Source organism: Schistocerca piceifrons, chromosome 1, assembly GCF_021461385.2.
Source record: "Schistocerca piceifrons isolate TAMUIC-IGC-003096 chromosome 1, iqSchPice1.1, whole genome shotgun sequence".
NCBI lineage: Eukaryota > Metazoa > Arthropoda > Insecta > Orthoptera > Acrididae > Schistocerca > Schistocerca piceifrons.
In genome coordinates this window covers 577,603,043-577,630,087 of record NC_060138.1, presented here as the reverse complement: position 1 = coordinate 577,630,087, position 27,045 = coordinate 577,603,043, and the positions used below count along the sequence as shown (strand labels likewise).

General features: G+C 40.0%; 1 protein-coding gene across 4 annotated transcripts in view; it reads right to left on the bottom strand.

Moving 5' to 3' along the window:
* LOC124802186 (helicase domino) overlaps nt 1–27,045 on the bottom strand; it is a 436,722-nt gene that overhangs the window by 144,662 nt on the left and 265,015 nt on the right. The window lies entirely within an intron of this gene.

Genomic DNA, 27,045 nt, shown 5'->3' with positions numbered 1-27,045 from the left:
GTAATAGCTTACTGGGAGAATGGTTATGGAGGTGAATGGATTAGCTGTTGCCTTGAGGTTAGTTTCAGAATGAATCTAATTATGCAAAGGAGTGTGTGTTTAAAAAAACCTCATTGAAATACAGGGATGGTAAAGATTATTTAAATTCATAGAAACAATAATTTAACTGACTGTACATACTCGTGGTGTAGTGGCTAGCATTGCTGCCTCTGGATCATGGGGTCCCGGGTTCAATTCTCAGCCAGGTTGGGGATTCTTTTTCTGCCCGAGGATTGGGCATTTGTGTTGTCCTCCTCATTTCATCATCACTTGTGACAGTGGCTAGACTGGATTTTGAATAAATTGGACTGTGTATAAACAGGGAATCTGTACGGACACTGAAGACCGTGCAGTTAAGTGCCCCACAAACAAATCATCATCATCATCATCAACATCACCACCTTTCATACTTATGAGCTAACACTAAAAATAACAACATTTTGTGAATTCTAATTCCAACCTGCTTAATAATTGTGAGAAGACAAAATCACATTAATGTCTTCCATTCCCAGGGAAGATTAGCCTACAAAATCGCATCAATGTTAAGATCACTGGAGATATCACAAAAGTCTGGATTACAAAGGATGATAAAGAAATTGGCCACAGTATAGTTTTGAGAACCCTTCTGGTATTCAAAGACAGTTCCATTTTTGACTTTCGCTGTCATACAATCAATGTCACGTACACCACACGACCAGCGGCTTCAGCGATGCGCCAGTTTCAAGTGGTACCCCTGTCATCGTAATTTTACGCTGTCATCTTCTGTGGGTGTATACAAATGTGCATCTGTCATTTGAGTGTGTAACCACTGTTATTACAGACTTGTCCGAGAAAAACGTTGCATATTCGTCACCAATTTAACCCTTTCGTGGGCTGTGGGGGATATACTTCCCACTAAATATTTTTCTTTACGGAGTTTAAGGGAATATGTGTTACAGTATGCTCCTGGCAGCTAGTGGCAGTAGGCTGCACTGGCTGTAGTTTCTGTTTGTTATGAAATATAGCCTTCAGTACTGTGGGAAGTCTATACCCCACCAAACAAGATTGTTTTAATGGTTATTGGGAAGCATGGTTACCATCAAAGTAGTTTCTGGAAGGGGCTTATTAAGTATACTTACCACAAAGTTAATCTGTCTTCTGTGGTATTTGGGACACATACTTACCACCAACTTAGGGGTATCCCAAAGCTTTTGGGAATATGTCTTACCACCTCTGTCTATGCCTGACATCTTGTGGTAGTACACTGCACCAGGTGTATGAAAACTGCTTCAACAATAATGAATAATAGTGTAATCAATAATAGTGTAAATGGTTCATGCACTATGGGCATTGAGGTTTCTAGTGATGGTACCACAAATGCAGAAGAAGAGCCATCGGCAGTAGAGGAATGGTAAGATAACACAAATGTTTTTAACTTGCTTGACGTTGATACACAACAAGAACCAACTATCAACCACTCACTGACAAAACACAGCACTGAGATGCCAGAGCATGTACCCCAATACTTTTATACCTCAAGTAAACAAATTCAAAACATAAATTGGTAAAGCCCTACTTCTACTGGATAATGCGCCAAGTTATCCCTCAGCAGAACTAAGAGAGAAAATAGAATGTTTACAGTAAAGTTTTGTTCTCCTAACGTGACACCTTTGCTACCATCAATGGATCAAAGCATTACTGAAACATTTAAATGACTTTACAGAAAATAACTTTTATGTATGTTGTTATCTGCTGATGACGTAGAATCCATTTTGTCATTTTTCAAGCAAATTAATTTAAAAGAGTATTGTTACATGGTTATACAGGGTGTTACAAAAAGGTACGGCCAAACATTCAGGAAACATTCCTCACACACAAATAAGGAAAAGATGTTATGTGGACATGTGTCCGGAAATGCTTAATTTCCATGTTAGAGCTCATTTTAGTTTCGTCAGTATGTACTGTACTTCCTCGATTCTGATGATCAAATTGTAAATTTTCACAATCAACATGTGTGGGCCGACAAGAATCCGCACGCAATTGTGCAATCACATCATCGACACAGATTTTCTGTGAACGTTTGGGCAGGCATTGTTGGTGATGTCTTGATTGGACCCCATGTTCTTCCACCTATGCTCAATGGAGCACGTTATCATGATTTCATACGGGATACTCTACCTATGCTGCTAGAACATGTGCCTTTACAAGTATGACACAACATGTGGTTCGTGCACGATGGAGCTCCTGCACATTTCAGTTGAAGTGTTCGTACGCTTCTCAACAACAGATTCAGTGACCGATGGATTGGAGAGGCGGACCAATTCCATGGCCTCCACGCTCTCCTGACCTCAACCCTCTTGACTTTCATTTATGGGGGCATTTGAAAGCTCTTGTCTATGCAACCCCGGTACCAAATGTAGAGACTCTTCGTGCTCGTATTGTGGATGGCTGTGATACAATACGCCATTCTCCAGAGCTGCATCAGGGATTCCATGTGACGGAGGGTGGATGCATGTATCCTCGCTAATGGAGGACATTTTGAACATTTCCTGAAAAAAGTCTTTGAAGTCACGCTGGTACGTTTTGTTGCTGTGTGTTTCCATTCCACGATTAATGTGATTTGAAGAGAAGTAATAAAATGGGCTCTAACATGGAAAGTAAGCATTTCCGGACACATGTCCACATAACATATTTTCTTTCTTTGTGTGTGAGGAATGTTTCCTGAAAGTTTGGCCATACCTTTTCGTAACACCCTGTAGATGAATGGGATTTGGTTGAAAGAAAAACTCTGAACAAAACTTAGAACAGAATAGTGTAACAGGAGCATGAAAATTCAATAACCAATATGTATGATTCAGTTTTGGAGAATATAAATGACAAACATAGAAATATGCCAGGAATCTGATGCCGATGATATGAAAGAGTGGCTCACTTGTGAGAGTAATGATCAAGTTGTTTTAGATCATGTCAGATAATGATATTGTTGAAAATATATTGCATGTGAATTAACAGCAGGAAATGCATGCAGATGAAAAAGAAGCAAATATAGATGCAGAAAATAATGCAGGACCATATCATGCGGAAGCATTTCAAGTCCTGGAAACAGCTTCAAATGGTCGAAAAACGAACAGTGTGTGACACCGTCACTTTACTGAAATTAAAATGAGTTCGTGATGCAGCAGCAATAAAAAGAGAAAAAACTATCTACATCAAGTGACAATTATCAATTATTTTAAAGAAAATAAAATTACAGCAACTGTGCTATGTGAGTTTTGTTAAGTATTTCACGATTACGATTATAGTATTTTAGTAATTTTAAGAAAATATGAACATACATATGAAAATGTGTCTAATCTCTTAATAAACACTAATTTTTTTATTTTAATAAGTTTAATTTGTTAACCCCAGAAAGATAACCATATGACAATATAACCAAAACATAACCATATGTGGATGACATAGGTTAAGTTTCTGGACTTGATAATATGAAAATCGCTTTTCATTAAACATTCAGTTATCCGGATGTTCAATTATCCGCGTGACTTACAATTACAATGCGTCTGGTTAGTCTTGTTACCTATGTACCAGAAAGAAAGAAAGAGTAATGGATGTAGTCATGGAAATGGAAATATAAATGCATGCTAAAAGAGAGTGGGATAATACATTCAACAAACAGACAGAATTACTTGACATAAGGGGACAAATGTAAGGATGTAGAGGCCTTTCTCACTAGGGGTAAGATAGATACTGCCTACAGGAAAATTAAAGAGACCTTTGGAGATAAGAGAACGACTTGTATGAATATCAAGAGCTCAGATGGAAACCCAGTTCTAAGCAAAGAAGGGAAAGCAGAAAGGTGGAAGGAGTGTATAGAGGGTCTATACAAGGGCGATGTACTTGAGGACAATATTATGGAAATGGAAGAGGATGTAGATGAAGATGAAATGGGAGATATGATACTGCGTGAAGAGTTTGACAGAGCACTGAAAGACCTGAGTCGAAACAAGGCCCCCGGAGTAGACAATATTCCATTGGAACTACTGACGGCCGTGGGAGAGCCAGTCCTGACAAAACTCTACCATCTGGTGAGCAAGATGTATGAAACAGGCGAAATACCCTCAGACTGCAAGAAGAATATAATAATTCCAATCCCAAAGAAAGCAGGTGTTGACAGATGTGAAAATTACCGAACTATCAGCTTAATAAGTCACAGCTGCAAAATACTAACACGAATTCTTTACAGACGAATGGAAAAACTGGTAGAAGCCAACCTCAGGGAAGATCAGTTTGGATTCCGTAGAAACACTGGACCACGTGAGGCAGTACTGACCTTACGACTTATCTTAGAAGAAAGATTAAGGAAAGGCAAACCTACGTTTCTAGCATTTGTAGACTTAGAGAAACTTTTGACAATGTTGACTGGAATACTCTCTTTCAAATTCTAAAGGTGGCAGGGGTAAAATACAGGGAGCGAAAGGCTATTTACAATTTGTACAGAAACCAGATGGCAGTTATAAGAGTCGAGGGACATGAAAGGGAAGCAGTGGTTGGGAAGGGAGTAAGACAGGGTTGTAGCCTCTCCCCGATGTTGTTCAATCTGTATATTGAGCAAGCAGTAAAGGAAACAAAAGAAAAATTTGGAGTAGGTATTAAAATTCATGGAGAAGAAATAAAAACTTTGAGGTTCGCCGATGACATTGTAATTCTGTCAGAGACAGCAAAGGACTTGGAAGAGCAGTGTCTTGAAAGGAGGATATAAGATGAACATCAACAAAAGCAAAACAAGGATAATGGAATGTAGTCTAATTAAGTCGGGGGATGCTGAGGGAATTAGATTAGGAAATGAGGCACTTAAAGTAGTAAAGGAGTTTTGCTATTTGGGGAGCAAAATAACTGATGATGGTCGAAGTAGAGAGGATATAAAATGTAGGCTGGCAATGGCAAGGAAAGCGTTTCTGAAGAAGAGAAAATTGTTAACATCCAGTATTGATTTAAGTGTTAGGAAGTCATTTCTGAAAGTATTCGTATAGAGTGTAGCCATGTATGGAAGTGAAACATGGACGATAACTAGTTTGGACAAGAAGAGAATAGAAGCTTTCGAAATGTGGTGCTACAGAAGAATGCTGAAGATTAGATGGGTAGATCACATAACTAATGAGGAAGTATTGAATAGGATTGGGGAGAAGAGAAGTTTGTGGCACAACCTGACCAGAAGAAGGGATCGGTTGGTAGGACATGTTCTGAGGCATCAAGGGATCACCAATTTAGTATTGGAGGGCAGCGTGGAGGGTAAAAATCATAGAGGGAGACCAAGAGATGAATACACTAAGCAGCTTCAGAAGGATGTAGGCTGCAGTAGGTACTGGGAGATGAAAAAGCTTGCACAGGATAGAGTAGCATGGAGAGCTGCATCAAACCAGTCTCAGGACTGAAGACCACAACAACAACAACAAGGGATTTATAGAATATCAACCAAGGACTTCATGATACGGAGTGGTATAAGTGTAGCAAATAACTGCCCGGAAAGTCTACAATTAAGTGTGTTTTTATATGACACTAACAGCTTTGCCACACTTGTGAAAGTTTTAAATTTGAGTGCTGAAAAAGCTCATGTAGAGCAATTTACTGCATGATATATTATGGGTTCTTGTTTTTACATGTAAGTAAGTATAACAGTAATGTTATTTTGAATTGTTGACAAGTTGGGATATTGTTCTTGTGCAAGTCTACAATAGCACTAGTCATATTTTAAATGACAGAAACACATCTGTATTCACTCACACAATGAGACAGTGCAAAATTACAATATTAGGAGTAGTATGTGAAAACAGTACGTTACTGAAGTCAGACAGTCACATGATATACAGGGTGGTAAGCAACAGTCTGAAACACATGTAAGGGTATTACAGGGTAGGTTGCACTGAGATATAATTGTTCAGGGTAGGTTGCGCTGAGATATAATTGTTAAGAAAAAAATTCGGTTTCTTGTGTCGTTTCTGAGTTAATTAGTATCAAAGTTAGCCATTCAGGATGTCGTGCACACAAATTCAAGTGGCTGGCCAGATACAATTTGTGTCGGTTATACTCAGAGCATAGATAATAGTGCCTAAGACAGCTTAACCTTTGGCTTGGGTTCAGTCCCCAATACTGCCCCGTATCCCATTTTTGTATCACTCTCTTGTTCGGTTTTAGGAAACCAAAGTACACATTTGGGCACATTTACATTGATAAACTGCAATCCATCTTACAGTGCGTGGTGGAGGGTATCCTGTACAACTACTATTCATTTACTTTCCTGCTCCACTTGCTAACAGACTGAGGGAAATATGAGTGACTGTATGCCTCTGAATGAGCCCTAACTTCTCATATTTTATCTTCGTGGTCCTTATGTGCAATATATGTTCATGACAACAGAATCATTCTGCCAGTTCTCTAAATTTTCTCATTAGTGTTCCTCAAAAAGAATGGTCTTCCCTCCAGGGATTCACATTTGTGTTACCAAAGTATCTCCGAAACACTTTCGTGTTGTTTGAACCTACCAGCTTCAAACCTATCAGCCCACCTCTGAATTGCTTTGATGTTTTCCTTTAATCGGACCTGATATGGATCCCCAGTCCTTGAGCAGTACTCAAGAATAGGTTGCACTAGTGATCTGCATGGGGTCTCCTTTATGATGAAACACACTTTCCTAGAATTCTCCCAATTAACTGAAGTCAATCATTCAACTTTCCCACCACAATCCTCATATACTCATTCCATTTCATATTGCTTTGCAGTGTTATGCCCAAATATTTAAATGATGTGACTATGTCAAGCAGAACAATACTAACACTGCATCCAAACATTGCGGGTTTGTCTTTCCAACTCATCCACATTAGTTTACATTTTTCTACACTTAGAGCTAGCTGCCTTTCATCACACCAACAAGAAATTTTGTCTAAGTCATCTTGTATTCTCCTACAGTCACCCAATGTCAACACCTAACAGTACACTGCAGTATCATAAGCAAACAACCGCAAATTGCTGCCCGCCTGTCTGCCAAATCATTTATGTATACTGAGAATAACAGTGATCCTATCACACTTCGCTGGGGCTCCCCTGATGATACCATTGTCTCTGATGAACATTCACTGACGTGAATAACATACTGGGTTCTATAACTTAAGAAGTCTTCAAGCCACTCGCACATCTGCATATATGTGAACCTATTCTGTATGCTTGTCCCTTTTTTAAAGTCTGCAATGGGACACCATGCATGGAGAGCTGCATCAAACCAGTCTCAGGACTGAAGACCACAACAACAACATGGGACATCATATAAAATGTTTTCCAGAAATCTATAAATCTGTCTCTTACAAGCCACTTGAATTTGTGTGCACAATTGCTTGTTTGGCTAACTTCCATGTTAATTAACTTCAAAACAGCACAGTGCATAGAATTTTTTCTGAACAGTTATTTTGCAGCACAATCTACACTGCAACACCCTTCCTAGCTTTTCAGACTATTTCTGACCTCACAGTACAAGGGGTAGTCAAATGAAAATGAGAAATCTGGAAAAAAGTAAATAAACTGTTCATTATTTCAAACATAACCACCAGAACAGTTAACACATTTATCCCACTGTGAGACAAGACAGTCAATTGCCTTCATGGAAAAATGTTTACAGTTGCCTGCAGAACCTTGATTGTACTTAGGTGTGTACCTCTTCATCCGAAGCAAACTGACAGCCACGAGTGTCTTTCTTCAGGGCTCCAAAAATATGGAAACTGCACTGGGAGCTATCGGTACTGTATGGAGCATGTGTAAGGAAGTCCTAAAGAAACTTATGCAGCATACTTGAAAACAACCTTCGAAAACAACCTTAGCTACATAAGGTCCCACTCACTTTTCAAGTACACTGCAGAAGTTTCGCTGGGAAGCTCTTACACATTCTCCATACAGTCTGAGTTTCTCCCATATGATTTCCATATTTTTGGAGCCCTGAAGTAAGAAATTTGTGTCCATCGATTTGCTTTGGGCAAAGACATGCCTGCCTGGGTACAATCATGGTTCCGTTGGCAGTCACACATATTTTTGCATGAAGGCACTGACCATCTCGTCTCACAGTGGGATAAATGTATTAACAATAATAGTGATTATTTCGAAATAATGCACAGTTTACTGAATTTTTGTTCCACTTGTCTTGTTTTCATTTGACTGCCACTGACAGTGGCTGTATAACAGCCAAGGTAGAAGTAGAAATGTCTCGTAGTAAATTTGTGGTTGTGGTATCCAATAAAAGATACATACAGGGTGTACATAAAGTCTGGGAACACTTTCAATTATTTATTGCACAAGAATCAAACACTATACAGATATCATACATATGTAATTCTGAAGAGAAACCCTGGAAGTTCTTTTTCATGTATACCACCACAGCGTAGTTTGGTAATTTGCTGATAGTCAGCGCTAATCACAAACATGGCAAGTCCAGGTATGGAGCAAGCTTCCTGTGTGTTGGAGTCTGACAAAAACAAGTGTGCTACAGCTGTTCAACAGGTGTTTAGAAACAAGTACGGTAAGAAGTCACCAACAAGGAAGGCCATTTACCACTGGCACACCAAATTCGTTACGATGGGTTGCTTGTGCCCGGCAAAGGAAAGGGGACGTCTCTGTGTGAGCGAAATGAATTCTTCTTCGCCGAGAGCACTGTCACTGGATATTCCTATCGTGCCATGTTGCAGCAATGGCTGATGCCTCAAATGCAGGACTCTACGTTCATCTTTCAGCAGGATGGGGCTCCACCCCATTTTCATCGTGAAATTCGTGGGTACCTGAACACGGAGCTGCCGCATCGATGGATTGGCCGTGCTACAGAAGGGGGCAGCTGTTTCATGAAATGGCCTCCCTGATCACCAAATCTCACTCCGTGCAACTTTTTTCTGTGGGGACACATTAAAGATCTGGCGTGTGTACCGCCTCTACCACATGACGTAGCAGAGCTCCAGGAGAGAATACGGGACGAGATTGCCATAGTCGACGATGCCATGCTGGGACGGGTATGGCAAGAATTCGATTACTGTATTGACACCTGCCGGGTCACTCGTGGTTCACATATCAAATGTTTGTAAAAATAGCTTTCAGAGTTTCTTTTCAAAATGCAATATGTATGACATCTGTACAACGTATAGTTATTGTGCAATAAATAATTGAAAGTGTTTCTGGACTTTATGTACATTCTGTATTTGAAATCCTCTACTTTCAAATGTGAGTCCAGAGTCCTAAACATTGCACCATCATACTCAATTGTGTCTGCAATATATTAGATTTGTATCTCCTCAAGTAGGTATCGAAGCTCTTTTCACAGAAGTGTCTTTTCTGTCTCAATTACCAAAGTGTCATACGAGAGTCAGCGCCCTATCAAATTGCTTTTGTACTCATGCTTGCTTGTAATGAGTAGTTATTTGTGTGTACCAATTCACCACAATTGCATGTTTTCTGACAGTATCAAGTTGTGGAAGTGAGATTATGAGGAACACTCAATCTTACAAAATGTTGGAATGCGGTAACATCATTAAACAACCAGCAATGTTGGTTGAGTTTGTTACTTAATGAACAAATCCAAATTCGCAGTGAATGTTCTTGAAAAAGATGTTTGGTGTATTCTCTACATCTGTGAGAACTGAAAGAACAGGAAAAGGGCTGTCCAAACATTTGGAAATTACAACATTATATTTTTTCCTGGAGAAAACACATACAAACAAACACATCAAACAATATTTATGATACATATCTCCTCTTTGTTTAACCTTTGTGTCTTGTCTTCTTTTAAGTGACAACAGGGCTGACCTTTTCACAGTTGAAACCACCTTAATTGAAAAAAAATCATCCCTTTATCTACGTACAGTGTAGGACTTTTTTTGTCTAGGTATTGCAAAACCTAAGTAACTTTTTGCTGTCACATATTTGGTCTCTCTTGCTGCAGAAAATTCATATAGTGCTGAACTCTACATTCAGCATGATCAATTGATCACTGATAGTATTGAGCCAATTGCAATCTGGTTGGCTTAAGATAGGTGCCCAGCACAGAGTTCACTTACAGAATATCGTTGCTTATGTTAAGCCTCCTATTACCAGAATTTTTTTGTCTCACTGAGTACCACTGGGATCATGCGGATCCCAATTAATTTATGCATAATATATTGGAACTATTTTAATGAACTACAAAGGATACTAACACAAAAAGGACATTACAGAGGTTCAGATCAACAGTAATGACTATATTTTCATAAATATTATGCTGAAGAAACAAAAACAAATTTATATTGGGTTCATATTGATCCCAGCAGTACTCAGAGGAAAAGAAGAAGAAGAAGAATCAATTTTAATGTGTTGTAAACATAAAATTGAATGTCATTGAATACAACTGACTCAGAGAGGGGAACCATATACTTTGAGAAAAATAGATAGCTTTCAAAACAAGAGAGATGATTTTTTATCTACATCCACATCTATACTCTGCAGACCACCATGAAGTGCATGACAGAGTGTACACCCTACTGTATCAGTTATTAAGGTTTATTCCCATTCCATTCATGTATGGAGCACGGGAAGAATTATATGTTTGAATACCTCTGGTCAATGCTGTAATTATTCTAATCTTGTACTACGATTCCTATGTGAGTGATATGTGGAGGTTCTAGTATATTCCTAGAGTCATCATCTAAAGCTGATTCTTCGAAACTTTGTTTATAGACTTTCTCAGAACAGTTTACGCCTAACACACTGCCAAAGTCCTCAATCCAGTCACAAATTTCACTTGATACCCCACATAATTGTACTTTTGATAGTAAGCGTAAGTGTGGCACTGAGTCGAATGCTTTTTGGAAATCAAGACATACTGCATCTACCTGACTGTCTTGATCCAAAGCTTTTAGTCAGTCTAGTGAAAAAAGTGCAAGTTGGGTTTCATATGATCAATGGTTTTGGAATTCATGCTGGTTGGCATTGAGGTGGTCATACTCTTCAAGATACCTCGTTATGTTTAACCTCAGAAGGTGTTCCAAGATTGTACAACAAACTGATGTTGAGGATATTAGACAGTAGTTTTGTGGATCACCTCTTGTAGAAGGGTATGACCTGTGCTTTTCTCCAAGAAATGGCAATGGATTTTTGTTTGAGGGATCTACAACAGATTATAGTTAGAAGAGCAGCTAACTAGCTGCAAATTCAGTATGGAATCTGACAGGGATTCCATCAGGCCCTGGATCTTTGTTCAATTTTACCGATTTCACCTGTTTCCCAACACCAATGTCAGTAATACTTATTTCATTCATCTTTTCAATGATACGAGGATTTAACTGGGGAGTACTCTTGGATTTTCCTTTGTAAAGGAACATTTGAAAATGGAGTTAAGCATTTCAACTGTTGCTTTGCTTTTCGTAATTTCAGTTCGTCTCATTCACTAGGAAGGGTGCGGGGCAAAGTCAGGACATGCGGGGACCAAGCAGCAATTGGTATTGTAATTGTAAACTGTCGAAGCTGCATTGGTAAAGTATCGGAACTTCAAGCGCTGGTAGAAAGCACTGAAGCTGAAATCGTTATAGGTACAGAAAGCAGGCTGAAGCCAGAGATAAATTCTGCCGAAATTTTTACAAAGGCACAGACGGTGTTTAGAAAGGATAGATTGCATGCAACCGGTGGTGGCGTGTTCGTCGCTGTTAGTAGTAGTTTATCCTGTAGTGAAGTAGAAGTGGATAGTTCCTGTGAATTATTATGGGTGGAGGTTACACTCAACAACCGAGCTAGGTTAATAATTGGCTCCTTTTACCAACCTCCCGACTCAGCAGCATTAGTGGCAGAACAACTGAGAGAAAATTTGGAATACATTTCACATAAATTTTCTCAGCACGTTATAGTCTTAGGTGGAGATTTCAATTTACCAGATATAGACTGGGACACTCAGATGTTTAGGGCAGGTGGTAGGGACAGAGCATCGAGTGACATTATACTGAGTGCACTATCCGAAAATTACCTCAAGCAATTAAACAGAGAACCGACTCGTGGAGATAACATCCTGGACCTACTGATAACAAACAGACCCGAACTTTTCGACTCTGTATGTGCAGAACAGGGAATCAGTGATCATAAGGCCATTGCAGCATCCCTGAATATGGAAGTTAATGTTGTTGTTGTGGTCTTCAGTCCTGAGACTGGTTTGATGCAGCTCTCCATGCTACTCTATCCTGTGCAAGCTTTTTCATCTCCCAGTACCTACTGCAACCTACATCCTTCTGAATCTGCTTAGTGTATTCATCTCTTGGTCTCCCTCTACGATTTTTACCCTCCACGCTGCCCTCCAATACTAAATTGGTGATCCCTTGATGCCTCAGAACATGTCCTACCAACCGATCCCTTCTGCTGGTCAAGTTGTGCCACAAACTTCTCTCCTCCCCAATCCTATTCAATACCTCCTCATTAGTTATGTGATCTACCCATCTAATCTTCAGCATTCTTCTGTAGCACCACATTTCGAAAGCTTCTATTCTCTTCTTGTCCAAACTATTTATCGTCCATGTTTCACTTCCATACATGGCTACACTCCATACGAATACTTTCAGAAATGACTTCCTGACACTTAAATCAATACTGGATGTTAACAATTTTCTCTTCTTCAGAAACGCTTTCCTTGCCATTGCCAGCCTACATTTTATATCCTCTCTACTTCGACCATCATCAGTTATTTTGCTCCCCAAATAGCAAAACTCCTTTACTACTTTAAGTGCCTCATTTCCTAATCTAATTCCCTCAGCATCACCCGACTTAATTAGACTGCATTCCATTATCCTTGTTTTGCTTTTGTTGATGTTCATCTTATATCCTCCTTTCAAGACACTGTCCATTCCATTCAACTGCTCTTCCAAGTCCTTTGCTGTCTCTGACAGAATTACAATGTCATCGGCGAACCTCAAAGTTTTTATTTCTTCTCCATGAATTTTAATACCTACCCCGAATTTTTCTTTTGTTTCCTTTACTGCTTGCTCAATATACAGATTGAACAACATCGGGGAGAGGCTACAACCCTGTCTTACTCCCTTCCCAACCACTGCTTCCCTTTCATGTCCCTCGACTCTTATAACTGCCATATGGTTTCTGTACAAATTGTAAATAGCCTTTCGCTCCCTGTATTTTACCCCTGCCACCTTTAGAATTTGAAAGAGAGTATTGCAGTCAACATTGTCAAAAGCTTTCTCTAAGTCTACAAATGCTAGAAACGTAGGTTTGCCTTTCCTTAATCTTTCTTCTAAGATAAGTCGTAAGGTCAGTACTGCCTCACGTGGTCCAGTGTTTCTACGGAATCCAAACTGATCTTCCCCGAGGTTGGCTTCTACTAGTTTTTCCATTCGTCTGTAAAGAATTCGTGTTAGTATTTTGCAGCTGTGACTTATTAAGCTGATAGTTCGGTAATTTTCACATCTGTCAACACCTGCTTTCTTTGGGATTGGAATTATTATATTCTTCTTGAAGTCTGAGGGTATTTCGCCTGTTTCATACATCTTGCTCACCAGATGGTAGAGTTTTGTCATGACTGGCTCTCCCACGGCCGTCAGTAGTTCCAATGGAATATTGTCTACTCCGGGGGCCTTGTTTCGACTCAGGTCTTTCAGTGCTCTGTCAAACTCTTCATGCAGTATCATATCTCCCATTTCATCTTCATCTACATCCTCTTCCATTTCCATAATATTGTCCTCAAGTACATCGCCCTTGTATAGACCCTCTATACACTCCTTCCACCTTTCTGCTTTCCCTTCTTTGCTTAGAACTGGGTTTCCATCTGAGCTCTTGATATTCATACAAGTCGTTCTCTTATCTCCAAAGGTCTCTTTAATTTTCCTGTAGGCGGTATCTATCTTACCCCTAGGGAGATAGGCCTCTACATCCTTACATTTGTCCTCTAGCCATCCCTGCTTAGCCATTTTGCACTTCCTGTCGATCTCATTTTTGAGACGTTTGTATCCCTTTTTCCCTGTTTCACTTACTGCATTTTTATATTTTCTCCTTTCATCAATTAAATTCAATATTTCTTCTGTTACCCAAGGATTTCTACTAGCCCTCGTCTTTTTACCTACTTGATCCTCTGCTGCCTTCACTACTTCATCCCTCAAAGCTACCCATTCTTCTTCTACTGTATTTATTTCCCCCATTCCTGTCAATTGCTCCCTTATGCTCTCCCTGAATCTCTGTACAACCTCTGGTTCTTTTAGTTTATCCAGGTCCCATCTCCTTAAATTCCCACCTTTTTGCAGTTTCTTCAGTTTTAATCTACAGGTCATAACCGATAGATTGTGGTCAGAGTCCACATCTGCCCCTGGAAATGTCTTACAATTTAAAACCTGGTTCCTAAATCTCTGTCTTACCATTATATAATCTATCTGATACCTTTTAGTATCTCCAGGGTTCTTCCATGTATACAACCTTCTTTCATGATTCTTAAACCAAGTGTTAGTTATGATTATGTTGTGCTCTGTGCAAAATTCTACCAGGTGGCTTCCTCTTTCATTTCTGTCCCCCAATCCATATTCACCTACTATGTTTCCTTCTCTCCCTTTTCCTACACTCGAATTCCAGTCACCCATGACTATTAAATTTTCGTCTCCCTTCACAATCTGAATAATTTCTTTTATTTCATCATACATTTCTTCAATTTCTTCGTCATCTGCAGAGCTAGTTGGCATATAAACTTGTACTACTGTAGTAGGTGTGGGCTTCGTGTCTATCTTGGCCACAATGATGCGTTCACTATGCTGTTTGTAGTAGCTTACCTGCATTCCTATTGTCCTATTCATTATTAAACCTACTCCTGCATTACCCCTATTTGATTTTGTGTTTATAACCCTGTATTCACCTGACCAGAAGTCTTGTTCCTCCTGCCACCGAACTCCACTAATTCCCACCATATCTAACTTCAACCTATCCATTTCCCTTTTTAAATTTTCTAACCTACCTGCCCGATTAAGGGATCTGACATTCCACACTCCGATCCGTAGAACGCCAGTTTTCTTTCTCCTGATAACGACATCCTCTTGAGTAGTCCCCGCCCGGAGATCCAAATGGGGGACTATTTTACCTCCGGAATATTTTACCCAAGAGGACGCCATCATCATGTAATCATACAGTAAAGCTGCATGCCCTCGGGAAAAATTACGGCTGTAGTTTCCCCTTGCTTTCAGCCGTTCGCAGTACCAGCACAGCAAGGCCGTTTTGGTTATTGTTACAAGGCCAGATCAGTCAATCATCCAGACTGTCGCCCTTGCAACTACTGAAAAGGCTGCTGCCCCTCTTCAGGAACCACATGTTTGTCTGGCCTCTCAACAGATACCCCTCCGTTGTGGTTGCACCTACGGTACGGCTATCTGTATCGCTGAGGCACGCAAGCCTCCCCACCAATGGCAAGGTCCATGGTTCATGGGGGGAGATGGAAGTTAATAGGAATATAAAAAAAAGGGAGGAAGGTTTATCTGTTTAGCAAGAGTAATAGAAGGCAGATTTCAGACTACCTAACAGATCAAAACGAAAATTTCTGTTCCAACACTGACAATGTCGAGTGTTTATCGAAAAAGTTCAAGGCAATCGTAAAATGCATTTTAGACAGGTACGTGCCGAGTAAAACTGTGAGTGACAGGAAAAACCCACCGTGGTACAACAACAAAGTTAGGAAACTACTACGAAAGCAAAGAGAGCTTCACTCCTAGTTTAAACGCAGCCAAAACCTCTCAGACAAACAGAAGCTAAACGATGTCAAAGTTAGCGTAAGGAGGGCTATGTGTGAGGCGTTCAGTGAATTCGAAAGTAAAATTCTATGTACCGACTTGACAGAAAATCCTAAGAAGTTCTGGTCTTACGTTAAATCAGTAAGTGGCTCGAAACAGCATATCCAGACACTCCGGGATGATGATGGCATTGAAACAGAGGATGACACGCGTAAAGCTGAAATGCTAAACACCTTTCTCCAAAGCTGTTTCACAGAGGAAGAGCACACTGCAGTTCCTTCTCTAAATCCTCGCACAAACGAAAAAAATGGCTGACATCGAAATAAGTGTCCAAGGAATAGAAAAGCAACTGGAATCACTCAACAGAGGAAAGTCCACTGGACCTGACGGGATACCAATTCGATTCTACACAGAGTACGCGAAAGAACTTGCCCCCCTTCTAACAGCCGTGTACCGCAAGTCTCTAGAGGAACGGAAGGTTCCAAAGGATTGGAAAAGAGCACAGGTAGTCCCAGTCTTCAAGAAGGGTCGTCGAGCTGATGCGGAAAACTACAGACCTATATCTCTGACGTCGATCTGTTGTAGAATTTTAGAACATGTTTTTTGCTCAAGTATCATGTCGTTTATGGAAACCCAGAATCTACTCTGTAGGAAGCAACATGGATTCCGAAAACAGCGATCATGTGAGACCCAACTCGCTTTATTTGTTCATGAGATCCAGAAAATATTAGACACAGGCTCCCAGGTAGATGCTATTTTCCTTGACTTCCAGAAGGCGTTCGATGCAGTTCCGCACTGTCGCCTGATAAACAAAGTAAGAGCCTATGGAATATCAGACCAGCTGTGGGGCTGGATTGAAGAGTTATTAGCAAACAGAACACAGCATGTTGTTATCAATGGAGAAACGTCTACAGATGTTAAAGTAACCTCTGGTGTGCCACAGGGGAGTGTTATGCGACCATTGCCTTTCACAATATACATAAATGACCTAGCAGATAGTGTCGGAAGTTCCATGCGGCTTTTCGCGGATGATGCTGTAGTATACAGAGAAGTTGCAGCATTAGAAAATTGTAGCGAAATGCAGGAAGATCTGCAGCGGATAGGCACATGGTGCAGGGAGTGGCAACTGACCCTTAACATAGACAAATGTAATGTATTGCGAATACATAGAAAGAAGGATCCTTTATTGTATGATTATATGATAGCGGAACAAACACTGGTAGCAGTTGTTGTTGTTGTTGTGGTCTTCAGTCCTGAGACTGGTTTGATGCAGCTCTCCATGCTACTCTATCCTGTGCAAGCTTTTTCATCTCCCAGTACCTACTGCAACCTACATCCTTCTGAATCTGCTTAGTGTATTCATCTCTTGGTCTCCCTCTACGATTTTTACCCTCCACACTGCCCTCCAATACTAAATTGGTGATCCCTTGATGCCTCAGAACATGTCCTACCAACCGATCCCTTCTTCTGGTCAAGTTGTGCCACAAACTTCTCTTCTCCCCAATCCTATTCAATACTTCCTCATTAGTTATGTGATCTACCCATCTAATCTTCAGCATTCTTCTGTAGCACCACATTTCGAAAGCTTCTATTCTCTTCTTGTCCAAACTATTTATCGTCCATGTTTCACTTCCATACATGGCTACACTCCATACAAATGCTTTCAGAAATGACTTCCTGACACTTAAATCTATACTCGATGTTAACAAATTTCTCTTCTTGAGAAACGCTTTCCTTGCCATTGCCAGTCTACATTTTATATCCTCTCTACTTCAACCATCATCAGTTATTTTGCTCCCCAAATAGCAAAACTCCTTTACTACTTTAAGCAGTTACTTCTGTTAAATATCTGGGAGTATGTGTGCGGAACGATTTGAAGTGGAATGATCATATAAAATTAATTGTTGGTAAGGCGGGTACCAGGTTGAGATTCATTGAGAGAGTCCTTAGAAAATGTAGTCCATCAACAAAGGAGGTGGCTTACAAAACACTCGTTCGACCTATACTTGAGTATTCCTCATCAGTGTGGGATCCGTACCAGATCAGGTTGACGGAGGAGATAGAGAAGATCCAAAGAAGGGGGCAGCGCGTTTCGTCACAGGGTTAATTGGTAACTGCGATAGCGTTACGGAGATGTTTAGCAAACTCAAGTGGCAGACTCTGCAACATAGGCGCTCTGCATCGCGGTGTAGCTTGCTCGCCAGGTTTCTAGAGGGTTCGTTTCTGGATGAGGTATCGAATACATTGCTTCCACCTACTTATACCTCCCGAGGACATCACGAATGTAAAATTAGAGAGATTAGAGTGCGCACGGAGGCTTTCAGACAGTCATTCTTTCCGCGAACCATACGTGACTGGAACAGGAAAGGGAGGTAATGACAGGGGCACGTAAAGTGCCCTCCGCCACACACTGTTGGGTGGCTTGCGGAGTATAAATGTAGATGTAGAACTGGATTGTAACTTGGAGGCACTAACAGCTTTTATGTACGACCAGAATTTCTTTGGGTTTTGTGGAATATCATTTTATCAATAGTCTTCTATGGTACTCACTGAAGGCGCCACGCATTGCTTTCTTGGCAGTCAAGCACGTTTCATTCAGCATCTCTCTATATACAGCCTAATGCTTTATTTTACATCTATTATACAGTAATCTCTGTTTCTTTAGAAGTTTCTTTATGATATCTGTATATGTTGGAGGTTCCCTCCCATTATGAACTGTTCTGCTGGATACATAGCTATCCAGTGCATGGTCAACTATTCTTTTAACCTTGAGCCATAGTTCCTCTACATGCTCCTGCCTTGTGCTGAAGGTTTCAAGTTACTAACTGAGATATTACACTACTGAACATATTTATTTTTCTGCTTGTTTCAGGTGTCCTTTGTACTTTGGTAATCATTGTTTTCACAACTGTGCCATGATCACTGTTACCCGTTTCAATGTGGGCATCCTCAAAGAGGTTAGGTCAGTTTGTTGCTACTAGAGTCAAAGTATTTTCGTAAAGAGTGGGGTTCATAATTATATGTTCTAGGTAGTTTCCAGAGAAGGCATTTAGTAATGTTTCACAGTATGTCTTATAATGAACACCACTAACAAAACTGTAATTTCCTCTATGATTGTTAGATGGTTAAAGTCTCTGCGAATGATTACAGTACGATTGGGGAACTTACAGGCAAGTGAACTGAGGTATTCTCTAAAGTTTTCAGATGCATCAGGAAACAAGTCTGGCAGGTGACAGAAGGATCCAACTGTCATTTTACAGACATCACTGATACTGAGTCTTGCCCAAACAATTTAACATGCAGTTTCAATTTTTATATTGGGGGGATTTGAGATTCTTGTCTACTGTGACAAATACACCACCTTCAATTCCCACTTGCCTAGCCTTTTGATATACATTTAAATTTTCCTCAAAAATCTCACTGCTATCAATTTCAGGTTTCAACCAGCTTCCTGGACATAGTGTTATGTTAGCTTCACTGTTTTTCAAGTGCACTTCAAACACTGGCACTTTGTTGTGAATGCTTCGGCTGTTAACCATTAGGATTTTAATACTCCCACATGTGAAAGGCATTTCTTTCTTTCTTACACTGACAATTCTGGGTTTGCTACAGCTATCGATACATGGATTGGATGGAGAGTCGCTGAATCTATAAAACCCCTGTGTGCACCCCACACACAGTCAGCTACCTGAGTAGCAGCCTCTGACATGTAGTGCACAATTGACCCTTTTCGGGTGACCCTACAGTTCTCAACCCTATGAAGCAAGTCCAGGAACTCGCAGTCTAGCTTCTCACAGAACCTTCGAAGACTCTGGTTCCGTCCTTCCACTCAACTCAGAACCAAAGAGCCACAATTAGTTCTGGAGACAATGCTAAAAACTGCGAGCTTCATTGAAACTCCATGCACAAGGCTGGTCTTCTCAACTTTCTCTGCCAGTTGCTGGAATGATTTACATATGACAGGCATCATTTGTTCCAATATGTATCATTTGTTCCAACATGTTGAAAGAGGCCCCCAGGTATACACACTGAGTGCACCTGGTGTCCTTTCCTGTCCCTTGCTACCATTTCCCCGCCATTCGCCATACATCTGACCCGGCAACAATTTAAAAGACCCCTATCCTTTTGACACTGGACAAAACAATGTGCTTATATTGATCCCAGTGGAACTGGAAAGAGTACAACAACATTTGATGAAACAAACACTAATAACTGGTACAAAAGTAAGCAGGAAATATTATTTTTACTGTTGCAGATGTTTTGTAGAATAGCTGTTCACCATAACATTCATCCTTCTATTTCCATAAATGTTACTTTCAGGACACAAATGAGATGGGATCATACTGAAATCAAGAGTACTCAGTGCAAAACACCATGTAAAAATTTTAACATGTTGTAAATATAAAAATGAATGAAACATCATGGGATACAACTGTCTCGGAGGGCGAAAGTGATATATTTTGAAAATAACAGTTTTGTAAACAAGGGAGATATATACGTATATTCCCATAGTCCTTTTGGGGTAATTTTGACCCTTGTGGTACTAGGAGGGTTAACTGGCCTTTATGCACGAATGGACAGAAACATAATGATACCGAATACTAATGGTTGAAACACTTCAAGTGGAAATTTCCATCTAGAGGTGATTCCTATCCCCCCCCTCCCCCTTTTTTTACAGGACAAGGAGCTGAACTATTATCTGTGACAAGAATTGCAAGATGAGTATAATTTTCTAACTACCTACTACCTACAATCTGTGTTCTCAAATTTAATTTCATACATTTCTACATCTGTTACATCAACAGAAATGCCATAAAAATAATTCCGTTTTCAGTTAACTCCTTAACATAAAACACTGAGTTAAATTATTTTTATCATTTCATAGACACTTAAAATCGCGAGTATACTTGCGTAACTTAAGAACAGACCTTTGAAAAACTAAAACTTTCGTATATCCACTTCAGCACTGATAGTCAACTATTTGGCCACTAGAGAGCAAATGGCCCTACATTTGTTGCCTGGCAGTCACGTTTTGGTTGAGGTAATTGCCACTAGACTCCATCTTTACTGTGTGCAGCGTTGGATACTTGACAACAAAACGCATTCTCTCAGACTCTCTCCTCTATTGCTGTTTAGGCAGTGCTTTCAAAAAAGGATGGCTACAGTGGTTCAGAAAGTGAAGAAGAATGTGATGGTACTTCATTAGAGAGTGAAAGTGATGAAAGTTCATCAGTTGAGTGAAAAGTGCTCGCAGAGCATTCCAAACAGCTTCTCTAAGACTTATGGTCAAAGGAAACCATTGTTAAATACATGGTTAGACTTCATAGCTACACAGAAACTAAGAAATGACTTCATGTTTTAGGATATTTTAGTCAAAGTCTAGTAACTCATTACGTTGAGCTTTCTATCTATATATAATGTCATTCATTATACAATTTTTTATTAATAAAGAAAATTATTATTTTTTGGATCATAATTTGAAAACAAGAAACAATATGAATGGGCTGTGGGAAGCAGGTTGTTTAGAACTATCACTACACCAGCACAAATCTTCAAAATAAAATTTAAAAAAATTCTAGTAGTTATGATAGAATAATGACAAAGTTTATTAAAGAGCATGTTTCTGAGTTTAGTAACATATTAATTTATATGCTCTTCCAAGCAGAACAACAAACAAACATTGGACAAAAGAAAGGGGTCAAAGCAGTACTAGCCAGTCGCTCTGTATTAGACATAAAAATGATGCTCAGTTATCATTCATGAATCAGAGAGAGATAAAATAGTGCTCAGAAAAAAGCAAAAACATATTTACATAACAAATAAAACTGAGGAAAGAAAACTACTCGTATATAGTTAACTGATGGGTGACGTACAGACTCGTGCAAAGGTACTGACACTACTGGCATTTGAGCTTTGTTTTAAGTGTAAGTGCGTCCCTCTTCCACATACACACTTGTGGCACACTGATTGTTTATGAATTGTTGCTCAAGTTGGCAGGAGTAGGACAAGAGGTAGGGTATGTGGCAAATGGAAAGTGATACGATGTATGGGGGCCAGAAGTAGGTGGGGTAACGCCAATGAGTATAAACAGGAAGTAGCAAAATGTGGATTGAAAAGGTGACATTCAAAACACAAAGAAGTTTCTTGGGAAAGGGATTGGGGAGGATTGGTGGTGGTGGGGGGGGGGGGGGGGGGGGGGGGGGAGAAAAATAATAATTATGGAGGTTAAGGAAACGAGAGTGAGATATGGATGACTAGAGATTTAGGTCAAGGGCATTGCAATAATGCAAGGTATTTTGGCAGTTCCCACCTACACTGTTCAGACGAGAGAGGATCCAAATCAACCAGCTTGGTTGTATTTGTGGTTGTGTGTGTGACAGTTGTACTTTCACTCAAAAAAAGAGTGGCAGCCTGAAAACTAGTCAAGTCACTGTAACAGGTGTCAATCAAGTAGAGGTGAGTAACTGCCTTTCTTCATTTTTATTTTCCTCTTCCCATCCTGGAATTTCCATTACTGAAATATATTTACATAAAATCCAGATGAAATTTATCAAATCAAAAATATAAAGATGTGTTCAAATCCCAGCAGCAGAGAGTACCGGAGAGCAGTAGCAGTAGAGCCCTTTTCAATTTGCAAAGGAAGTAGAAAGATGAGACAAGCATGTATTAAAAAAGGGCGTATTATGTGGTTGCAAATTATCATCCCTGGTATTTCATTTATATGCTCACGAAATGATAGAAGAAGTGTAAGACGTTCACGGATATGTCATATCCAGGACCTCCTACCATGAAAGCATTTCAGGGACTTGGAATGAGTCATAGTAAATTATAAGAGAACAGTAGTTAATAAAATTGTAAATGAAATCTTTGCATGCAAGAGGGGTAGTACTACTTGTGTTACTTATTAGAATTTTACGTAGTTAATTTCTATTCCTGGGACCTGCAGGTTATTGCCATTTGCTTGCAACTGCATACATGTATTATTATGCTAAGGAAAGTTATCGTAGAAAGTGAATAATGTGTGTGTGTGTGTGTGTGTGTGTGTGTGTGTGTGTGTGTGTGTGTGTGTGTGTGCGTGTGTGTGTACGTACTCTAATTTGAAACAGTTTTCATCCTAGTGAAGTTTTCAATCTCGTTTGTGTGCCTATCGACAATTCATTTGTCACCTTTATTTATAATACCGTAAGATCAAACCATTTAGTTGTTTGTCACAACTATCATAAAATTGTCTGTGATAATCCTGTCTCTGATATGGTTGACTTTGATCATTCAATCATTATGCTTGTAAAGGAGGTAAACATTGAAAAATCCCTTCAATGCCTTTAACAAATCAATTATAGTGGTCCAGAATAAAAGCAGGCCAGATACTAAGACACTACTCAACAAAGGATTCAACATTTTAACTTCCACCCTCCCTCCTTCCCCTACCTTGGGCCCTTTTCTGTTACAGAAGGAAGTGTGTAATTTGATAAAGGAATTTGCTAGCTAGGCAAGTGGGAGGGAGGGGTGGCAGGTGCATGAGCTACACATGTGATGCACAGGGTCAGAGATGGTGGAAAGTGGTGCATGCTGAAGGTGACATGGAGATGTGAACTGGAACAGGGGATGAAGGAATGGGAAAGTGCTGGGTGGAGGATGTAGTGACAGTGTGTTCAAAGATTAAGCCCAGGACAGTAACGGGAGTGAAGACGTGTTGCAAGGATAACTCCATGTGCGTAGTTCAGAGAAGCTAATGGAGGAGGGGAGAATCCAGATGGCTTGGGTTCTGAAGCAGTCATTGAAATTGAGCATGTTATGCTCAGCTGCATGTTGTTCCACTGAGTGGTCAACTTTGTTCTTGGTAACAGTTTTGCATTGGCCATTCATCAAGGTGGACAGCTAGTTGGAAGTCATAATGACACAAAAAGCTATGCAGTGTTTGCGGCAGATTAGGGTATATGACACGGCTGCTTTAACAGGGAGCCGAGCCTTTGATGGGTTAGGGTAAGCCTGTGACAGGACTGGAGCAGGAAGTTTGGGTGAGTGAATTGTCTGGTACCTGGGTCTTCCAGAGGGATATGGTCTTTGTGGCAAGGGGTTGGGGGTGGGAATGGCTTAGGGGTAGTAGGATGTTGTGTAGTTGGGTTGAAAACAGAATACCACTTTGGGAGGGGTGGACAGTATCTTGAGTACGATGTTCCTCATTTCAAAGCCCTTACGACAGATAGCTGATTTGTGGGGTTGGTGGTGGGAGGATTGGTACAATGGAGGATTGATGGAGTGTGAGGATATGGCACAGGAAATCTGGTTGCTGACTAGGTTTGGAAGGTAGTGTTAGTCTGTGAAACCCTTCATGAGACCTTCAGCATAATGGGCAAGGGAGTCTCATCATTGGAGATATGTTGTAAATGAGTGGCCAAGCTACGTGGGAAAGATGTTTTGGTGTGGAAGGCATGGCATCTATTGAAATGCAGGTACTGTTAATGGTTAGTGAGTTTAATGTGTGCAGAGGTGTGGATGGAGACACCACAGAGGTGGAAGTTAATGTCCAGAAGGTGATATGGTGGTTTGAGGAGGACCATGTGAAGTGGATGGGAGAAGTGTTAAAGTTGTCAAGGGCTGGGAGTTTTGGGAGGCTAGAAAGGTTTTCTCTACATGGTCCAGAAATATGTTAGCATAGGAAAGTGCCAAGCGGGTGCCCATGACTGTGCTGCGGATTTCTCTGTATAACTTCCCTTCAAAGGAAGAGTAGTTGTGTGTCAGGATATAGTTGGTAATTAGTATAAGGAATGAGGTAGTAGGTTTCGAATCTGAAGGACATTGGAGGAGGTAGTGTTCGATTGCAGTAAGGCCATGGGAATGAGGGATGTTGGTCCAGAAATATGTTAGCATAGGAAAGTGCCAAGAGGGTGCCTGGAAGAGGTAGTGTTCGATTGCAGTAAGGGCATGGGCATGAGGGATGTTGATTAGATTAGATTAATACTAGTTCCATGGATCATGAATACGATATTTCGTAATGATGTGGAATGAGTCAAATTTTCCAATACATGACATAATTAAGTTAATTTAACAACATAATTATGTAAATATAACAACTTTTTCATTTATTTATTTATTTATTTATTTTTTAAATTTTTTTATAATTTTTTGTTTGGTTTTTCTCTTTTTTCTTAATTTATATCTAAAAATTCCTTTATGGAGTAGAAGGAGTTGTCATTCAGAAATTCTTTTAATTTCTTCTTAAATACTTGTTGGTTATCTGTCAGACTTTTGATACTATTTGGTAAGTGACCAAAGACTTTAGTGGCAGTATAATTCACCCCTTTCTGTGCCAAAGTTGGATTTAATCTTGAATAGTGAAGATCATCCTTTCTCCTAGTATTGTAGTTATGCACACTGCTATTACTTTTGAATTGAGTTTGGTTGTTAATAACAAATTTCATAAGAGAGTATATATACTGAGAAGCTACTGTGAATATGCCTAGATCCTTAAATAAATGTCTGCAGTATGATCTTGGGTGGACTCCAGCTGTTATTCTGATTACACGCTTTTGTGCAATAAATACTTTATTCCTCACTGATTGGTTGGTTGTTTTGGGGGAAGAGACCAAACAGCGAGGTCATCGGTCTCATCGGGTTAGGGAAGGACGCGGAAGGAAGTCGGCCGTGCCCTTACAAAGGAACCATCCCGGCATTTGCCTGGAGCGATTTAGGGAAATCACGGAAAACCTAAATCAGGATGGCCGGACGCGGGATTGAACCGTCGTCCTCCCGAATGCCAGCCCAGTGTCTAACCACTGCGCCACCTCGCTCGGTATTCCTCAGTGATGAATTACCCCAAAATATGATGCCATATGTGAGCAATGAGTGAAAATAGGCATAGTAAGCTAATTTACTAAGATGTTTATCACCAAAATTTGCAATGACCCTTATTGTATAAGTAGCTGAACTCTCACGATTCAGCAGATCATCAATGTGTTTCTTCTAATTTAATCTCTCATCAATGGACACACCTAAAAATTTTGAATATTCTACTTTAGCTATATGCTTCTGATTAAGGTCTATATTTATTAATGGCATCATACCATTTACTGTATGGAACTGTATGTACTGTGTCTTATCAAAATTCAGTGAGAGTCCGTTTACAAGGAACCACTTAGTAATTTTCTGAAAGACATTATTGACAATTTCATCAGTTAATTCTTGTTTGTCAGGTGTGATTACTATACTTGTATCATCAGCAAAGAGAACTAACTTTGCCTCTTCATGAATATAGAATGGCAAGTCATTAATATATATTAACAACAACAAAGGGCCCAAGACTGACCCTTGTGGAACCCCATTCTTGATAGCTCCTCAGTTTGAGGAATGTGCTGATCTTTGCATATTATGAGAACTGCTTATTTCAACTTTCTGCACTCTTCCAGTTAGGTACAAATTAAACCATTTGTGCACTGTCACACTCATGCCACAATACCTGAGCTTGTCTAGCAGAATTTCATGATTTACACAATCAAAAGCCTTTGAGAGATCACAAAAAATCCCAATGGGTGGTGTGCGGTTATTCAGATCATTCAAAATTTGATTGGTGAAAGCATATATGGCATTTTCTGTTGAAAAACCTTTCTGGAAACCAAACTGACATTTTGTTAGTACTTCATTTTTACAGATATGTGAAGCTACTCTTGAATACATTACTCTCTCAAAAATTTTGGATAAAGCTGTTAGAAGGGAGATTGGACGGTAATTGTTGACATCAGATCTATCCCCTTTTTTATGCAAAGGTATAACAATAGCAAATTTCAGTCTATCGGGGAAAATGCCCTGTTCCAGAGAGCTATTACACAGGTGGCTGAGAATCTTACTTATCTGTTGGGAACAAGCTTTTAGTATTTTGCTGGCAATGCCATCAATTCCATGTGTAGGGAGGTGGTCTCAACAATGATGAGAAGGGATTCAGGAGGAATGGTGGAGAATAGGTAAAGGAAGTGGTTAGTGTTTAGTATCTTTGAGGTGGGAGGCCTGGTTTTGGACAACGGTAATAAGAGCAGAAATTCTTTCATTGCAAGTACAATAACCAGCTACAATGAGGCATCCAGGATTGTTGGGTTTGTGGACTTTGTGCAGAAAGTTGGTGTGTGGGATGGTGCTGTGGTCAGGAGGGAAATAGATTCCAGGAAGTGGTTCTGGGAGGGTGCTATGGATTTCAATAGGGTCTGAAGGTTATCGTGGACTTCTGGTATGGACTCACTATGGCAGAGCTTGTAGGTGGAGGAATTAGACACTTGGTAGAGGTCTT